Below are 20,531 nucleotides of genomic sequence, written 5' to 3' on the forward strand. Positions count from 1 at the left end.
GAAACATTCACTGGGACATTTGAAGCCGGCTGTAGTAATAGGATTTCTGTGGAGTCATTAATCATCATTATCGCAGAGCCCTGCAGTGGTGCTGCGGACCCAACCAAGGCTGCGATAGTGCCCTGAGGAGAAACAGCGCTTATCTCCACAATTTTACAGCCAGAGTAGATAATTCTGATTATGGATATGGGAAACTGGCACAGAATGCAAAAACGGATTAATAACTTCCAAAGGCTGCAGACATTTACAGAGAGTTTGTCAGGAAAGGTACAGACTAGCAAAAGGCAAAAGCAATGACAGCATCAAGATGGGGGCAGAAAAGACTAGTGGGGAAGGAGGGGGGCACAACACAGTACCTAGAAATCTATGGAAACTGCAAATCTGAGTGTCCCTGCAAGGATTTGTTTCCCAAAAAAGATAGTGTGACAGGGAAAAGCTTTCTCCTCTTTCATTGCAGAACATTTAAAAATGTTCTGCAAGAAGAAACTATCAAGCTCTTAGATAAAATTTAATATTTCTATCTGTTGACATGAATTCTATTACTTCCCTAATGATACTTTTTATTTTTACGTCTTATGGCTACAGAAGTAAACCATTCCATCTATTTTTACACCTTAACAATGCAATGATATTTTACCTGAATCTATTACAAGCATATAATGCTACTGAAGAGAAAAGGATATAATTTTCTCATGATTGCCTATTATATTTATGCAGATATTTATCTGACAGATCTGGTAAGGACTAATTATTTGAGGGGAGGCTGTCTGATTAAAAGGATCAAAATAATCAACCACAGACATAAGAATGGAGCAAAGCAAGAAGTTATAAACTACTTAATGATTCTGTCTCCAAATTTTCAGTAAAAGCTAAGTAATTCTTCAGTTTGGTTGTGTAAGAAAGTGTTGAGCTAGATACTGCAAACTGACATCAAACTGCCACTCACCAACTTACAGAAGTGTTGAGTCAGACCCTGGTTTGGCACAGACAGATTAGATAAACAAGAAAATAAGCTTTGCATCATTACTATGCTTGATTAGCTATTGTTTGCACTCCTTAAGTTCTCCCTCTTTGTCCCTCACCCTGATGTTAGATTCATTAAGCCTGAAGTACAGGTAATGAAGAACAGAGCTTTCCAGAAAACAGTAAGAAATTGTTTATGCATTTATCCTAAACCGTGCTGTTCTGAGCAAAGAAAAATAGGATAAATCAAAAGCAATGTCTAATATGGATCTGTAGATCCTGTGTGATATTTTCAGAAATAACAGATGCAACTGGGAATATACCTTAAGCAAGCTTCTAGGAGTGTATCAGTGTGCAGTTAGAGTAATTATAATTTTTGCACTCAAGTACGCAGCTAAGCTGTATGCAGTAAGAGCTCCAAACGAAAATGGAGTCCCCTAATCCTCAGTTATATTCTCCCAAAAAGGGAAACCTTGCCTCTCACCCTTCAGCCCACCTCTAGCATTACTGCAATCCTGGGGTTTGAATTATTTGCCAATTCCAGTTTATTAGTGCAGAGGGAAACATGTGAATAAGGTATGGGATTTATCACATCAACTTTTCATTTAGCATTAAAAAAACCCTGCAAACAGATAAAACTCTTCCAATCTTCTGTAGTAGTTAGGCTTTCAGACTAGGGATCCCCAGAGGTCACTTCCAGCCAACAGCTGTAGGATTGTATAAAAACAGCATCATCCTGGGAGGCTGTGAATGGATGCAACACAGTTGGATAATGGCAAGGATGGAGGCAGGAACTCATGGCTGAAGCCTTTTAGTCACTTCATACATCCAATCAAATATACCATCAAGCTGTACTCTTATAGCACTCACTTATCTCAATATTGCTCTACAAATTGCCAAGTAAGCACACTGAAATACTCCTCTGGGCACAGAAAATGTTAGGGAAGGGGGTCCAGGAGGGAGGGGAAGCAGGAGGGAGGAAGGAAAAAGCAGAGAAATGCCAAGCCTGCATAATACTGTAAACCTAGTCTGTGCTACTCCCACGTACTTGCCAAACTTGTACCCTGACAAAAATACTCAGCTGCATGAGAGCAGTATTTGGTATTATATTACAAGCCTCCTAGTTATAATTCAATGTAAAATAGTAATTAAAAGGCAACAATCATAGAATCATAGAGATTTGTCTATATTGCATATATTTAGCATATTTTATATAAATACGTTATATATATAATAATCACAAGAACTAAATACTGAAATATCATAGACCAGGACTTTAAAAGTGAGCAAACAGCTCTACGCACAGGTTTCAACAGGAAAGTTTAAGATAAAGTCCAGAATATGTAGTATACAGTAGCTGGCTTAGCAGTAATATTTAAGCTGCCAAATGCAATACCTTGCAAGGAAGAAATCTATCAGACAGCAATACTTTCAGAGATTAAAAAAGCAAGCACACAAAAACTAAGTAACTGAGGATATTACAGAGATTCTAGAAACCTAAAGGGAATGAGTAAATCTTAAAATATTGTATACTAAGAAATTTTCCCTGTCATGAAATTATTTTATAATAATTTCTGCAAGGTCCTTGTACCTCATATTTTATACATCTTCTAGTGTCAGGAATTGCGTATTGAATCACAGGGCTTGCTTCTCAGGTCAGCTCTTATCTGATAAGCATGAAATATAGACAATGAAAAAAAAATCAAACATTATCGCTAAAAGCTAAGACAGAATAAAATTTCCTCAATGTGTTGACATACTGTTGAAGTAGACTGTAATGTAATGGCAGAATTAGAAAATCAGTTAGAAATTTTAGCTATAACACTGTTTTCTATGAAGATACATCCTAGATCCTTACAGAAATGTTCATAAAAAAGCGAATTTTTTAATGGCAGAGAAAATCAGGACATCCCTTTGAGTCTTTAAACTACTGTTTATATTCCTCCATCTTCAAACAAATTTACAGTGATTATTTCTAAAAATAATGAGTTTTTCCTTTAACTTAGTATTTCCACATGAAAGAAAAAGTTATTTGACTACTAATGACTAATCTGGGTACAGTGCCAAGACATTTTGGTAATAACCTGAAAAATAAATTTAAATTCAGTTACATGTCTAAGATAATAAATATTAGTCTAAGCTATCAACCGATAATCAATTCAAATTAATTCATAAATTTATACATATATGTTATAACTGAGGTGGTTTTTAAGACCAGTATTTAAACTGAGGTATTTTCTAATACCTCACTTGGAGAAGGAGCTGGAGTTTTTTAAAAAGTAGACCTGAGCGTAGAGGAACAATTTTTAAGGCCTTTGATCTCTAAATCAAGACACCTTCAAATTTGTAGCGTTATCCTGAGTGATAACCGGAATGACATGCATCCATTAAGAGAAGTACCACACATTTACAAAACAAAGCACTCCAACACAGCTAAGATATAATAAGACTCATTACCATCCATAATTTCTTTACCACAAGAGAGTCAGGATAAAGCCAAGCTTGTGTCAGATGTACAGTAATTGTTTTTCTGATAGCAAAACAGAGAAAAGGGGGGAGAACTGCACTGCATATAGGTGAGGCAGGGAGAGAAGGAGGCTGAGGACCAGTCACGGAAACTAGGCAATGATTCCAGTCAGTATCTCCAGAGAGAGGCGGCCAAGTTCACCACATTTTTCCTAGAACAGATTCTTCTATATGAAAGACATTCCTCGCTTCCTCCCCAGCTGATGCAACAGCTACACCGAGCTCTCTGCTTGCTTCTCCCAAGTACCACCCAACTCCATCTCTTGTGGGATTTTCAAGAACCAGGACCTGGTCTCCACTTACAATAAATTCTTTCCATTAGCCCTCCAAAAAGAAAGCAGGGGAAAAAATCAGGTACTGACTCGGGAGAAAAAAGCTAATGAATGCATGGAACCTCTTCTTTGGACTACCTGACAGTAATAAATATTACTTCTGGATAGACAGATTAGTAAAAAGGGTTAGCAATTTCACAATGACTCAATTTGGCAAAACTTTTCAACAAAGAACTGACAACTAAGGAAACAATGTTAAAATCAAGGCTTTTGATTTATGTATTTGCGAGTAGCAGTAACAACAATAATAATACATGAAAATAATAATATTTTGTAAGTGAAAGGTACTTGTGTGCAGGCAGACAATTTTTTAAGAGTGAGACATCCACAACTAAATCAAGCTTTATATCTGAGGACGTATCTTTCATCTAGTTAAGGCTGTCCATTTTGTTCAGGGTAGAGAAGTTAAATAAACTTTTTGTTTGTTTTCCTGAGCAATATCATTTCATGTCCAACAAGAAAAATAATGTCTCCTTCCCACACCTTCCATTAGTATCAACAATGGCATTATTTACACAGCCTTACCTATGACAGTAATGTATAGTGCCTGTCAATATACAACATTTGTCATAAGAAACACCTGCCACTATGCACCATTTCAACACTTTAAAATCCTTTTGAAACATTTGACTAAAATTATTATTGAAAGACTGCTTGCTTTAAAAAAAAAAAAAAATCTCAACAGTTAGTAAAAATGCGAGGGGGGGGGGGGGGCGGCGGGGAGGGAATGAATAATCTACACTGCCAACAAATATCCTGCCATCTTTAACTCAGTGACATGTTTTAAATTACACAGTGCCTGGCAGAATAAGAAAGTTTCTATTTTATCCATTTCTTCTGCAATAGAACAAAGTGTATGAAATGTCACCCCCAAAAGTATTCTTGTAGTGCTTGAAAACATCCATCACAAAGTATAGGTGTGCAAAGTGGTAATTGTACAAAATCTCATAACAGTCTAATTCTTTGCAAACACAAACATGCCTCTTCCACAGAAGTTAGGATTTTACTAAATCACAAAACAACACACCTCATGTTTAGATAATACTGCTGTAAAACCCAGCAATTACTGTCATCACGTCTGTACAGTTGCATATTCCAAGAATACCTCATAAAATAAGGGAGAAGTGATGACAGAACAACAGTTTCCTTAGGAATTCCATTTATCCCTGTTGATAAATGTATCAGTGTTCACTCATTTTTTATACAATTTTCAAGCTCATTCAACATATCTTAAAATAGATATAAGATAATTATCAAGTTGGGCCATCACTTACATTGTTTATTAATTCCTTCTGCACCAAAACCAATAAATTTACACATTTACAGTTACAGGATATACGTGGAGCTATGGATATTTTGCTCAGTAATCTCTGTTCTGTGGAGTGAAAGAACCGGGCAGTAATGCACTTGCAACTTCTACAAGATGACGGCTTGAATACTGTTTCATCCACAGGAAAATCATTCCACTATGAATTCCCTTACATTATTTGAAGGATAATGTGAGAATGACTTGTGTTTTCTAAATAGGTGTTGACTAAGTAGGTATGATTAACATAAATTATTTCTGTCAATCTACAGCTAATGAGGAAATAAAAAGATCCATGAAGGTATTTTAATTCTTGCTTCTCATCATTCTTGTTAGCAAGAAACAAGGAAATACACAAAGGTAACAGTAACAACTGAGTATTTTAGTAAACCTAATAAGTTGTTTAAGTATTGCGATCTCGATTACTTTACTCAATAAGTGCTTGTCTACAAAACATGTATCTGTAATACTTTGCTTAGAAATCAAAGTTAAAATCGCAGCAATTAGGAGGCTTCTTCAGATTTCTCTTGAAGTGGAATGAAGATTAGTCCTTCAGCTGATTGAAATAATAGCAATCATTTAAAAAGGAAAAAAAAGGCATCCAACACCTAGATTTCTGTATGGTCTAAGATCTGAAAAATCTGATAAAACAAATGTGTTTAAAAATTGTAATTAGTAAAAGAACCACTTATTTGCAAATCTAAAGAGGACAATATTGAACAGAGATGTGAACAGGGGAGAAAACAATAATTGACAAGAATCAGTGAATACAAAATTTGGTCTCTTCATGACAGAAATGACAACTAAGGTTATACCTGAAAGTGGCATAAGGAAGAAACTTAACTGGAAAACAAAAAGATGACAGGTAATAAAAACTGTTAAATTTTCTTCAAAACTCTCTAACATGAACTCCAAAATAAGTCAAAGCAAGACTTTACATTTAACCTTAAAATAGCAAGAGACTAATACTAACAGAAGATCACATTCCCCCAAAAAAATAGTTTTGTGATATTGCTAAAGGTGAAACAACCTCAGATTGTTACAGAAAAGAGAGATGATGTTTAAAATAACATGCATTCATAAAGAAGCAAACACCTCTGAAGAGCCAGCTACGAGATTTCTATAGTGATTTGAAAAATGATTGAATGTTTAAATCATCTTACAAGGAGGGAACACAGGAGGACAAGAAATGTTTAAGTGTATAGGAAGAATAAAACTATATTATTACTAGAAACAAGAAAAGACATTTGGAAGTAACATAGGACAAGAAACTGAAGCAGTAAGGGATCACCCAAAGATTATGACAAAAGTGGAGAGCAAATAGCAACTTCCAATGTTTGTTTTGATCTTTAGCAGAAAAATACCAGTTGATTTCCACTCACACAGTTGTGGTCTGAAATAATGCTTACATAGTAAAGGTACAGATACTGGTTGTTGTCATAAACTCAGTGGTTGTTACTGAATATGAAATCAACATAAGTAGAAGTTGCATAGTGATCACAGCCTATTCTTGACTGTTTCCAACCAGATAAATCAACACACTGGTTTTCATTAAGGAAAATTCTCAGGCTGGGAATGTAAAGAACATTGATGTGACTGAGACTGAAGCTAAGAAGTTTGCTGAGAATCTGAATTTCTGATTCCTGTGGCAACTGCGTTGCTTTCTTTGCTACCAAAATATACAGTTCTCTGGGAAATCACATCTCCAATACTGTGTTCAATTTTGGGGCCCTCACTTCAAGAGGGATGTAGAGGTGCTGGAGTGTGTCCAGGGAAGGGCAAGGAAGCTGGTGAAGGGTCTAGAGAAGAAGTCTTACGAGGAGCAGCTGAGGAAACTGAGCTTGTTTAGTCTGGAGGAGACTCAGGCGGAACCTTATTGCTCTCTACAACTGCCTCAAAGAAGGCTGAAGGCAGGTGTGGGTAGGTCTCTTCTCCCAGGTAACAAGCAACAAAACAAGAGGAAACAGCCTCAAGTTCCATCAGGGGAGGTTTCTATTGGATATTAAGAAAAAATTCTTCACTGAAAGGGTTCTCAAGCATTGGAACAGACTTCCCAGGGAGGTGGTGGCATCACCATCCCTGGAGTTATTTAAAAAAATGTGTAGATGCTCAGGGACACGGTTTAGTGATGGACTTGTTAGTCCTGGGTTCATGGTTGGACAATGATCTCAGAGGTCTTTTCCAACCCGAACGGTTCTATGATTCTGTGTATTGGAGTAGAATGAAATCTTAGAACCCTATACTGGGACAAAGGAGAGAAGTTTGTTCAGCAGAGTGCAAGATACTGAACAAAGAGAAAATATGGCTGTGTAATGGCAGTTGAAAGGCAAAAAACCCCATACTGACCAACAGAAACATGTTAGTAAGAAAGATACTACATATCTTAAAAGAAATCAGGCATCATTCCATGCTCTTTAAACTGAGGTCAGATACTAATACTGGTGTGCAATATCATTAATTTAGATTTTGTTTGTCAGAATCTTTAGAGTGATTTCCATCAAATACTATTGAAAAATCAAGTTCAAGACTGACATGGTTTTGCAAATACAGCCATTTATCTGTGAAATTAGATGACACTGACATTCTGAAATGAGTTGTATATCTACCGGTGCCACAGTCCAGCACTGGCTGGATTGCTAGAGACTCTGGAAAAGATCCCAAAAAAACCAACTTTAACCTGAGTCAATAGTAGAGATGTGTGGAAATGTGTGACACTCTGTTTGCTGGGTTTGTAGTCCTCCCAACACTGAAACACACAAATCAGAGCTTGCTAGGGCAACTAATTATCACCCCAAACTGCAGTAAGAGTTTCCACGCTGAGGACATACCCCCAGCTCACACTAGGACACACAAAGCAATTCCTGAATTCAGACTTAAAATACATCTGGCACAGTCAAGCAAAGGTAGGGTTTTAGGGCTGTAAGGTTATTTGCAGTACTCTGTTATGCATTTACTGCTTAGGGTGATGGAGTTTCCACTGATTATACTAGGAGAACATTAAGATTCTAAACTTTGGTAAGTAAACACTTCCTGAGCACCTAATTATCTCCTCTTATGATCTCAAGCACTGATGCTGTTGTTAGCAATAGGAAGTTGCAGAACAATGTGTATGATTTTACTCTGCATTAATGTTCCCACCTATATATACTGTCAAGACTCCCATGTGAGTAGCCTCAAAACCTTAGAAAAATCAAGTCAACACTTTCCTGTATCTAGAAAACTTCTGATCTAGAAGCCTGTCTTAAGCTGATAAATGTCAAGAAAAAAGGCTATTCTGTAGAATGGCCTTGAAAAGTATTTATGAGCCTTCTCATAAGATGTTACTATATTCCATTCCAGATCTACTTATAGCTCTTTAATGAGTTGCTCGTCCTTAATGGAAAAATCTTTTACATACCTCTTTGATCTTCAAGTAATTTCAGGTGAAATACATGAATGCCATTTCCTATAATTCCTGTTAGGAAATGAAGACTGCAATAATCTTAAACTTTAAACATCCATCTTCTAATAAGAATCTACCTAGTTAAAGGGTCTGTACAGAGTATATGAAAAAATTTCAGCTTCAAATACATTTTACTAAATATAAAAATGTATCATGGCTCCTTAGAATGGAAAAAGTATTAGAAACTTCTACGTTTAAGAGATTAATGTCCAGTTTGGTACTTGATTTTGAATAATTTAAACCTTAGTGCTTTATTGCTGTATTTTCAGTTGAAAAGGAAAATGTCTTGTAAATCTGCCAAGCTGCAAGATGGATTAACAATTTGTGTATGTCCCTTTTTTTCTCCTTAGAACAGCGGCTTCCTTAGAAACATCTTTTCCTTCTCTCAGTGCATGCAAGCATCATTTTTATACTCTGCATACTTTGATAGGTAATTTTACTTTCCTTTTTTGCAGTACTGGATATGGCAGGGATTGTATATAATATTATGAGACACTAAAAGTGGCCAGTTTTGCCTGTATCAAGCAGTTCAGATGGTGATTTTTTTCAAAAGCGAAGAGAAAACTTAAATATAGCAATGGTGGCTAATTCATTTTCATGTATGGACCAAACTTAAGAGAGGTACTTGAGTTAGAGAATGTGCACACCAACTTTTATTAGCCCCAACATACTCCACCTCCTCATAAATGGCCAGAAAATGTAGCTGAGATGGACAGCAACCTTTTCAGTCATGAGCCGGACTTCCCAAGCAGAGAAGCGCAGAGCACGCTCCCCCCACGGAGGGAAGGCAGTAGCTTGAGCTGGGCATCATCCTCCTTGGGAGGCCTTGAGTACCCTGTTCCAAGATCCTAGGTGGTGGGAAACAGGTACCTGGCATTTTATGTATCACTGGGTGCCCACTTCCCGCACAGAAGCATATAGGTATCTGATACGTCAGATCTGCAATTCCATGAGGATATTTCACGCATTGTGGGGACCTAAAATGGCACTAGATACCTATGGTAAATCAGCTTTGTCCAGTGTTAAGATTGAGGCTTTGAGACAGAAATCCTTTCACACAAAATATATGGTCCGTGTTTCCATATAGGAATTCAGTGAGGTCTAGAGTGAGAAGAATACACTTCACAGAGAAGAATTAGAGTAACAAGGTGCATAATACACTTCGCATCTCGTCTTCCGCTCAGTTTGCTGCTGGAAGACCATAAACAGAAGGAAAAGGCCATGCTAAATGGATTTCCTCTCCCCATTCCTACAGCACTGAGGGATGAATGGAGAATGAAGCAGCTGTAAAGCATGCCTAGAGAAATTAGCTACTCCAGGGTTATCACAGCTAAAAGACCTTGTGATCTAAAGTGCAGGTCTTAAATTGCAAATGACTCAGAACAGCCTAGAATTGCCAGAGGATTGATTTGTCCCAGCTGTTGGTGACTTTCTCAAGAGTCATGCTACCAACAGAGTGCTTACAGAAACAAATATCATTAAAAAAAAAAAAGAGTGCATATGCTGTGTGAAAGGTGTTGATAAGAAAAAGAAAAAATTGCCAATATTTCCTCTGTGGTAAATAATTTTATCTTGTCTGCACTAAAAATAAAGACTGCAGAAACTCAAATACAGTGACGCAAGTGTTTTCTCCTAGAAAATATAGCATATTTATGAAAACAAGGAAAACCTCTAATGATTAGAAGACTCATTAAAGACACTATCTACATTTAAACTGAGGACAACTACAAGGCTTGTAGTTTCTTGAGGTTTTTTTTTTTTTTCCTCCCTTTCTGGCTCAACAACAAAAGATGTTTTTCATTCATGTTATGCTGGTTTTAAGTTTAGAAATTAACAAGCTATGAGGATCTTTGTTCTTCACTCCCTCCTTCATGAAATAAGCTAGCTTTTAAAAAGGAAAGGTAAAGTTAGATCTCTTTCTTAGGACAGTGCACTTTTTTATTTCCTTGTTTCCATGTTGATGGAATCCGATTTATATTTTTTGGTTGTTTGTTTTTAAGAGTTGAGTGGTAGTGTATAGTTTTTTGTAATACAGCTGTAGGAATCACTGTTAGTATTTTATAAAACACTTACTAATAAGTAAGAATGAATACATTTTCTTATTCTCTCGTGTGAGAAGATGGCCATAGAGTATTTTCAGTGGTAGAGGACAACCATAATTTCAGCACTCCTCTTTAGCAAACACAAGAATTTAAACCCTAGTTTTTCATTTCCCCCCCCCTTTTCTGCATTTATTTATACAAACCTAAAGGAAATACAAAACAAATTATGATCAAATTATGAGCAAATGGGAATGGTTGTGTTGAACATCCACCCTTGATTACTTTCAATACTTATGCACAAGGGCTGGATAAAGTAGATCTTCAAATTCAGTAGCATCAAAATTAGGCACATGCAGTAGAGTTTAACAAGACACTTTGTTTCTTCTTTAAAGAGTCCCCGGAGCTACTGTAAGATATCATTTTTCAGCATATAGACATGTGGAAATTTCTGAAATATCACAGAGTTCACGACCACATGCCCATGAGCGCACTCTGACTCATTCCAGAAAGACTCTGTACATACCCATTGCTCTTTGTCGCTCTCACCCCAGACACAGGCTGTCATTTTACAACCATAAAACACAATTCTCCCTTGCTCCCTTCTCCCCCTTTCCATTAGCACCAGGACTGTGAAGTTTTCTTCTGCCACAACACTGCATTATGCAATGTTTTTAGGCAGAAAGAAAAGGAGCTTGTAGCTAGGCAGCAATTAATTGTCCCATACTCCTTCAAGGAAACGTTGCTTTTAACCAACCAATTGATTAACCAAGTTATAGGCACTAGAGGACTGAGCCTGGCAGTTACAGAGATCATATCACTACCTTGATTACATTTCATTTTATTTGCTGCCAAAGGCAAATACTCTTAATTTTTATTTGTTACAAAGATAAAAAGTTACAGGTTTGCAAGTACTCAGAATGCCACTATGTAGGAACTGTAAGGTTTTTAGGCGTCTGAGGTTTTCTTCTTCTACAACAGACTTGACTATTTTTCAAATACAAATGTGTTTGACTACTCCTTGTCTATTTAGCAAATCAATACATACATTGAGTTGTGAAACTATCTTATTAGAAGATTACAAGTTGGTGGTAGAACACAGCATGAAGAAAGTGAAAAAACTAATACAATTCAAAGTCTCTGACAAATAGCTATTGAGTAGCTGCTAAAGGCCAAAGAGATAAGCATATGGTTAGATAAAGTAGATAGCAAGTTAAAGCTATTAGGGCTCCTTGTCAGTCTGGCCTCTGATGTGGAGGAAAAGTCCTCTATTTACAGTCCATTTTCCTCTGCCTGCCCAAGATTAGCCAGCAGTGATAGCAAATCCTGATCGTTTCTACTATTCTTCAGAGCAAAGGAGTCCACTCGAGGTGAGCTTCCATCAGCAGCTCTGCATTGGTTGACATCAGTCTCCAAACATTCACAAGTTTCTTCACCAGACCTCTCCTCTCCAGGTAAACATATTTAGACAGTCATTAAGGATATTTGATTGATCTCAGGTGCTGTCCTTCTATCTGCATTGATCATTGAAGAACAAAACTTGTTTCCAAGGCCAAGACAAAGAGCTGCACTAGAGAACTGTCCTGGCAAAGAGTTTCAAAATCAGCCTTTCTCAAAAAAGACATGTTACAGGAGGTGCAATTCTTCCAAGTCTGGACATAGAAAGGGAGAAACCTGGTGCCATTTTTGGCTCAAACGATTGCTGAACGTGTTTCTGTATTTCCATGTTGTTTACAAAACGTGGTTCTACATCACAGACACCTGACAGCTTGAGTGCCTTTTTTTATTAACAGTTGAGCCTCAGTTCAAATATAGGTCCTATAAACTCAACAAATCATACAGCAAACTACTGAGTTCGTTATCAGGCTGTAAAATGTTTCTGATCTTGTCTGAAGCTTCTTAATATAATTACATACTTCAAGTCTGGACCCTGCAGTATTCTCTGCTAGGATTACACTATAATTTTGTGCATTACGTTAATAAATGCTTTGATTAACACAGGATAATTTCAGCATTTCTTAAAAAAATATATTTTTTATATACAGATAAGCTATTTAATGAATTCTTTTTATTACAGAATTTATTTTCTTATCAGAATTCCTGTGCACATTCTTCCTTGAGAAATGATGATTGCCCTTTAGCGTTTGAGTGATTTCCCTCTTTTCCTGTTTCCCATACCTATATTGCCTGTTTATATGCAGTATTTCAGGTACAAATATTAAGCCACCATTTACTTTCAAATCACTACTGTGATTCATCCTCTAGCAAGTAAGATCACTGCCTTCATATTTAGCCCATCCTTTTTAGTGTAGTTCACTTGTACCACAGTCCTTGATGCCACCCATACCAGAAAACTCTTGCAAAAGCATTGTAAAACTGAGTAGAATTGCTTCCTCTCATAATTAAATAAGAGGGACTCTACTTAGGATGAATACAAATGCAACCAGGAGTACTTTTCATTTTTTCCAGTCTAAAGACAACACATCACATCTCCTTTTTCAATGGCTGAAAAGGAAGGGCTTTCACAGCACCAGATATTTTATTGCACCTTCCTTGCTTTCCTTTTCAGCTCTGTCAACACAGCTACACCAGTTTACTCCGCCTCTAATTTTACTTAGTGTCAAGAATAGGGGTGCTCAGAAGCTGTGAATATTCTTAACATTTCTCCAAAGGTGCTCCTATAACGTAGCAGCGCACAGATGTTAGCTTCCGTGTGTTACTGGGAGTGGGGGACAACAAAGCCAGGGGAGCACAAAAAGAACTCTTTTGATGTTAAGATTTACTTTTTTACCCACATCAGAACATTGATATTGGTAACAGAGTGCAGAGACTTTTGACCTTAAGAGAAAGACCACTGAATATTTGGCTAACATGGCTGATGTGCAGATCCATAACTAGATCTGACAAGAACAGAGAAAAATGCTGCTGGGTCAGAGTTCTCAGTCTTCCAAGGTGCTGGCCAATATTAAGTGTACCTCACGCATGAAAGTGTATTATTCCATCTAAGAAGCCATGAATCACAAAGGATGATTTATCATTTATTTTTAGGAAGCTGACACAGAAATATGATGTTCTGTATACTTCATTACTATAAACGTAGTGTCTATGCTCACACTAAGGGATTCAATTACACTCATATGTTGCTTCCCTTACAGCAAAAGTTCCATCAATAATTCCGCAAGTGGTTTGTTCTTGGTGTTCATACTATCAGAATTATGTTGTTTTTTTCTCCTATAAATATGCTAATGTTAATTATGCTTACTACCTGATAATTTCAGGAGGCACCAAGGCTGAGACAAATATTTTTGATTTTTTCCACCAGATAAGGGAAACTAACAACAACCATAAAAAGTAAACAAGATCAGCTAAGCAACAGTCTAGGTTAAAACTGTCTTGCTTAGGTATATTAATTCAGATCCAAGTATATCGAACTATGAAATTTCTGGATGTCACTATACACACTTTAGAGCCATTCAAATAATAAATTTAAGCAGTTGTTAACAGTTACATGCTGATTCACAGCCACTTGCAGATCTTTTTTTTATTTGTATCTGTCCAGCAACATCTGCCTTTGAATAACTTGGGTTACAGAACTCTGTTTTGGAGAAGCTGCATGCAGCTATAAATTCAATCATATGTGGAATTGGATGTTTACATGGCAGCTTCTCCCAGTTTAGGTTGCCTTGTATGATATGTTCCCCAACAGCACAGAAAGACGATGACTTCAAGTGATACTGAAATAAACTGAATATGCTACTGAGCCAACAAACTGTCCTGAAATGAATACAACAGTATGCTTGCAGTTCTATTTCCTAGGCAGAAAAATATCTGTAGCTTTCCAGGCATAGTGGGGCAAAAGCTACTGCCTCACTTAAGTTCCTTACAGTGCCAGCATTTCATAGAAGCTTGACATAATATGCAGAAACACTCCAAAGTCACATTCTGAGCCATGAAACCACTGTCTCATATGTATGGAAAGAATCTGAAGAATGTTAGTGAAACATTTTCCTGGAGAACTTCACAATACTACTATTTTGTTTTATAGGCTAGGGGAAATGAGGCTTTGAGTAATCAACTCAAAGGTCACACAGTGACTCAGCGTCCAATTACAAGTAAAATGGAGTGATTTGTCTTACCTTCTGACTTCAGATCAAAATATGCTACTTCAAGGAAAAAAAAAAGCGCTTCATGAGTCCCACCAGCTGTTTACCTCTTTGCAGAATCTAAGCATGTTTATTCCATATTTATCTCAATTAGCAACTATTTAAACACTGTCAAGAAGATATTGACCTTAGTGGAAGAAAACCTGTTTTATAAAGAGTGACATCATTTTATAATCACCTTTGTACACTGCAGTATCTATTCTTGGTCTTATTTATCTTCAATATAATAAATCCTTTGGGATTTTGTAGGCAAGAGACAGAGACAAGAAATTATTGACCCTTGCGAACTTCTACATTCTAATAAAACAGTTTCATGTTGTGCCATCACAATGGCCAGTATCACACAACTAACTCAGTGTGTGCTTTGACTTGAATAGAAACATTCTTAGATATTGAGTTCCTCAAGTACAAATTGTACAAGTCTCTTTGGATTGTTAAAAACAAGGTCACAGAAAGAGGAATATTGTTGTAAGAGCTTTCAGACCAGGGCACAACAGGAAAACAGGTTCAAAAGTCTACGTAGGTTCAGCAGAAGCAGTATTTGGTCCCTTATGATCAGCAAGCGATTTTCTTGTGCATTTAGCTAAGTCATCCCTCAGAAATGGACATAGCCTGTCCTAGTGCAGCTACCTCAGCACAGGGGCAACGTGACTGTCTCACCATTGGCACAGCTCATGGACAGTTGCAGATAATGCAGAAGGTCAATATGCTCAAGTTCAGATTCATTGCAACGTAAAGCACATGGCAACAGCAGTGATATTTCCATTGTTGCTTTTGTAGGCCAGGCTTACCAGCTGGTGGCCAGACATACAAATGAATAGACTTCTCTGCGCTGCTGTTGATGACAAAAGTTAATTTCAAGACTAACACTCAATTTTAAGATGAACCACAAGGCGGTTACAGCCGCTACATGTAGTTGGACAGAAGTGTTACTTGATGACAGTGAGAAGTTGTCTCTTCTCATTGTGACATATTTTGCATACTTATTGTTATACCATGCTACATAAATGTGGAGCAGAGTTTGGGGGTTTTTTAATGGTAAAGTTATACTGTTGGTATTTTGCTTAGAAGTCAACAGGTTTTCATATTCATTTGCCAATGATTTGATGACCCAGCTGGGAGATGCTGAAATCATATGACAAAAAGTCTTGATTTCCAGAAATCTGGCAACTGATTTTTGCTTTTAAATACTTCATCGATGTGGCAGTAACAAACAAGGTACCAAACAAGGACTGTCAAGAGAACACTCATCTCCAAAAGAAAATGCATTAGTTAAACTAAAATTTGTGCTTTGCAAAAAAGCTTGTGAAATGGTAGTTGCATGAACTTTTCAGTTAATGTTATTTTCCACAACGTTACATCGTGTACCTGTGTGTGCTTCAGTACTTGTTTGCAGTACATGAACAGTGTTCTCATGAGCTTCCTATGGTCAGGCAGGCAGGGTAATATGAACGTGGTGATTCAGCACTGTGACCTCCAGCTGTTAAGTCACTTTCCATATGTTTTTGGAGAAGATCATAGTAAGTTCAGAAAGCACAGAAACAGTATTTTTAAATAATATATGATTTGTAAAATTACACTTAGAAAATAATTGATACAGAAAGCATTTTTTCCCCCCACAGTGATAGATAGTGGTCAAAAAATGACAGAATATAAATTCATTTAATTTTAAACAATTTTTTCATACTTCCTTTTGCACTGAAGAGAACCAGGTTCACAATTATTAACATGTGATCATAAGGCTCAAATAGATCTTCAAACAAACAAAAAGTTTTGCTGAACATACCTATTGAGTCATCTTGATTACCTCACCTAAAACAACTTTCTATAGCATTAAAAATCCTAAATTTTCAGAAGCCTACAACTGGAAAAAAAAAAGATTAATATCAGTTTCATTCAGAACATAGAAAATTTTCAGGTGTAGACAATTTTTTGGTCTTAATAGGCCTATTTATCTTTCAGTAGTTTATTTGACATATTTCACCCCTTTTACCAAATATTCCTTTGATTAAGTATTAATCAGATGTTCTTTAGACTCTATTTATATATCTTTACTATCTAGTTGAACTTTCCAGTAACAGCTGTTAAATAAAAAATAATGATTCCAGTTAAAAAAGATAATGTCTTAGACTGGTTCATTATGCCAGTCCACCAGTAGGCTTAGAGACAGTCATGGACATGAATGTCACATACTCTGTCATAATTTTCTTAGCAAGTTTGTAGAAAAACTGTAAAGAATAGCCATTCATCATTCTAAAGCTTTTCCAGGAAAATACACCGTGTCCAGTGAAGATGCTACTGGAGAAGCTTGCTTTTTATCACAGTAGGTTTCTGCTCAGATTCATATCCCCTTGCAGCCATTTGGTCTAGATTGTGGGAATCATAGAAGAATCATATTTGTGCCTAAATTATCCCACATCATCTCCATCCCTTGTTGATGTTCATGTAATATGGAGCACACTAGTCTTTCCTTTTCTATAGTGCCCAAATTCCACAAAGTCATGAGCTGACATTCAGTAAAGATTGTCTATTATAAAACATTCACAGCATGTGGGAGACTGAGTCAAAGTCCTTGACTGTGATAAAATATCAAGTTTTTTTTTTTTTTTTTTTCTTTTTTCTCCTGTCTTGGATGTGTATCGACTGTCATTGAGATATGCATCAAAATATAATCTAAAGTGTCTTATATGTAATAAATTTGAAGGGCTTCACATCAGAATGAAACTAAAGTTTTACAAAGCTGCAAAAAACATTAAGGGATGGGGGTGCTGTTCCTTGTCTAGATCTACTATGGGAGCATAAGGCTTCCTCTGCACCTCTTCTGCTCTGAGCAGAAGTTAGTTACTATTCATCCCTAGGGAGACCAGTGCATGTTGTGTTGGTGTTTAGAGAAAAAAACATTTGCATCTAGCTCCTGCTTTCTATTTTCTCTAGTTCAAATGCCCAGAATGCACTCTCTTTCACCTTTTGACAAGCTTTCACCAGTCCCATTCACCTCATCCTCTCAAACATCCTTCCATTTCTTTAGGGTTTTCTGTGGTTGATTTTTTTTTTTTTAATGTGCTATGATTGGATTTGCATTTTGAAGCTTTCTATTCAGTGTTATATAAGGAACATGTCAAAGCTTTGATTTCCACTAACCAGCAAATAGAGATAAAAGTAAATACACGAGCAGTAAATGAGCTCCTTTTTAGTGGAAGTACATTGCAGATGGGATGTAGAATTGATGACTGCACAATATCAGCAATGAAAAATTCTATTTCATGTTTACCAAAACAAAAATGAGGAAGATCTTTTATCTAACCAGTGTTCTCACTGACACCTGCAATATAATTATATAGGTATCTGTTGTTGTTCTTTTGCTTTGCATTTACATTTCTCCTACCCTTTACTCTTCCTACTGCTCACTTTGTTTTGTTCTTTGGGTTCTTTTTAAATACCTGTGAGTAACACACAAATGATAATGCATAAGTTCACCATTTATTCGGTTTCCCTTCCCATCCCCTCCCAGCATTATATTTCATTTTAACTCAACAGTAACTATGCAATCTAGTATTGAAATCAAATCAAATAGTTCTCCCAATCCTGGTAGGAGTCAAAACAAAGTCAAAAATAAACAAAAAAATCTCTACTATTTCAACTGCTTGATCACAGTACTGGTCTCTCCATTCCAATAACCACTGGAATGGTTGACAACATGGAAGAAGCACTTATTCTGTATGTCAAACTCTAGTTTTCAAGTAACAGTTTTCCCTCAGCCCACTAGCTCCTAAAAATTGTATCTTACGTCAACATGGTCTTCATATATCTAAGTTTTTCCTAAGCCTAGTTCAGAAGTCCTGTTTTTCACCAGTTTTCAGTTCATGCCCCTCTTTCAGACAATGTTGAGACAGTGTTGCAAAGACCAGCTCCTTCCCTTGACAATTTTCTTGTATTAAGGTTCAGCAGGCTAGCTTTCCAACTACTGTTGATCACTTTTCTACTCATTTCCTCACACAGCAGTCTGTTGATGAGGATTGTATGTTTCCAATCCATCTGATTCTTAAAGCATCCATTTTTAAAGATACAGTTTACTTGCATATGACAAGAACACTAAATATATAGCCATGACATGGTGTAACAGATATTTTTCTACAACTCCCTATAGTTATTTTTTTCTTCTACTGCGTTCAAAACATACAAAGAGAAAGTTCAATTATACTGGTCACACCCAGAACTGAGATGTCCCTTTTTAATTACAAGCAGGAAATATCTTTCATAGCAGATATAATTTTTAGGGTGCACCCATCAAAGAGGGTGCATTTATTGAAAAGGTGGTTTTGGAGCATCATAGAAGTATGCACAGGGAAGAGTGTTTAGAAGTGAAAGCCTAAAAGAAAAAACAGCCGATGCTAAAGCATTACATACAATGCACTTAGGAGGACACAGACATTGAAGTCCATCACCCATCATTAATATGCCTACTGAAAGTGTGCAGCAGGTCTTTACTACTAGACTGAAATGAGCACTTAGAGAAAGATCTCACTTCATTTCAGTTTAAGTACTTTGCATTCTCTGAAATGCTAATGAACAGTGACAAAGATTTATGCACTAATATTTGAATGCTTTATTGGCTACATCTGTGTAACTATTTAAATAGTCACACGAGGAAAAGCGTGGAATGAGGTTTCAATGAAAACTAGTTAGGAAAACATGTCACAGAAGAGTGGCTTCCCAACAGACTACATTGATATCTACAAGTCAAACAAGTTCAAATGCTATAGAGGATAGAGTGCTTCATACTTGGAATATTCATGATTTCATTCACATAAATCCATCATCTTGATATTTACAAACAATCCTTGAAAATTAATTGGAAAAATTACTTGGGGTTAGTTTGTTGGGGTTTTTTAAGAAACACACACATACATGTCAATTCAAGAGAAACTTCTTACACCAACAGAATTTAAATATATTTCAAGTTTAGAATACTGATGACATAGCTTATACTTAATCTAATGATAGACTAAAAGGACTTTGTTTATTTCTTTTAAAAGTTTCTGTTGGGTTTTGGTTGATCGATTTTGGAGAGGAGGTACTTGCTGTCTTGGGATGTTTTTTTTTTATGCTACAGGTGAAATTCATTCAGTTAAAACCACACTGGAAAGCCTTTTTGATGAAAAAGAGGGTCAATTTCAGTGCTTGTCCCAGAATAGAATTCTAGTTTGGTGCTCTTCACTCCAACCTTTTTTTATTATACTCAAATAAAACATCAGCATACCGAGGACATGAACCCCCCAGGCTCTCTACCTGCAGGATTTCTTCTACAGCCTTCTACCAACCCCTATATAGTTGTGCAAACTATAAACACAGGGAATATAGCACCATAGTGGATAATATGTTTCTTAAATAAATCAAATTTTGCTTTGTTGGTGTGCATAGTATTCATAATATAACACTACAGAAAGTCCGAGGGGGGAGCCTGTGTGTGTGTGGAGGTGGTGGTGGAAATCAGTCCTCTAATTTCATGCAACCAGAGTCAAACATGCAAGTTACAAAACCCAGCAAAGATGTTGCCATTTCAGTTGATAAACAGATCTACACTTCCAGATTTGTTTTGTCTAATGCTTATTCGAGAAAGTATTCAAAGCAAGTGGTTCAACCTTTCTGTAATGGTAATATTTTTCATTCACTCTGAGCCTGGGAGACATAAATAGTCTTTGTATAAAGCTTACATTAGAAAGGATAACTCTCACCATGGGATGGGTATTATTCAGCAAT

The 20,531-nt window shown here is 36.6% G+C and overlaps 1 protein-coding gene across 1 annotated transcript in view; it reads right to left on the reverse strand.

The window, feature by feature from the left end:
* SGCZ (sarcoglycan zeta) overlaps positions 1-20,531 on the reverse strand; it is a 551,451-nt gene that overhangs the window by 426,662 nt on the left and 104,258 nt on the right. The window lies entirely within an intron of this gene.

The sequence above is a fragment of the Falco punctatus genome, assembly GCF_963210335.1.
Source record: "Falco punctatus genome assembly, chromosome: 1".
Lineage (NCBI taxonomy): Eukaryota > Metazoa > Chordata > Aves > Falconiformes > Falconidae > Falco > Falco punctatus.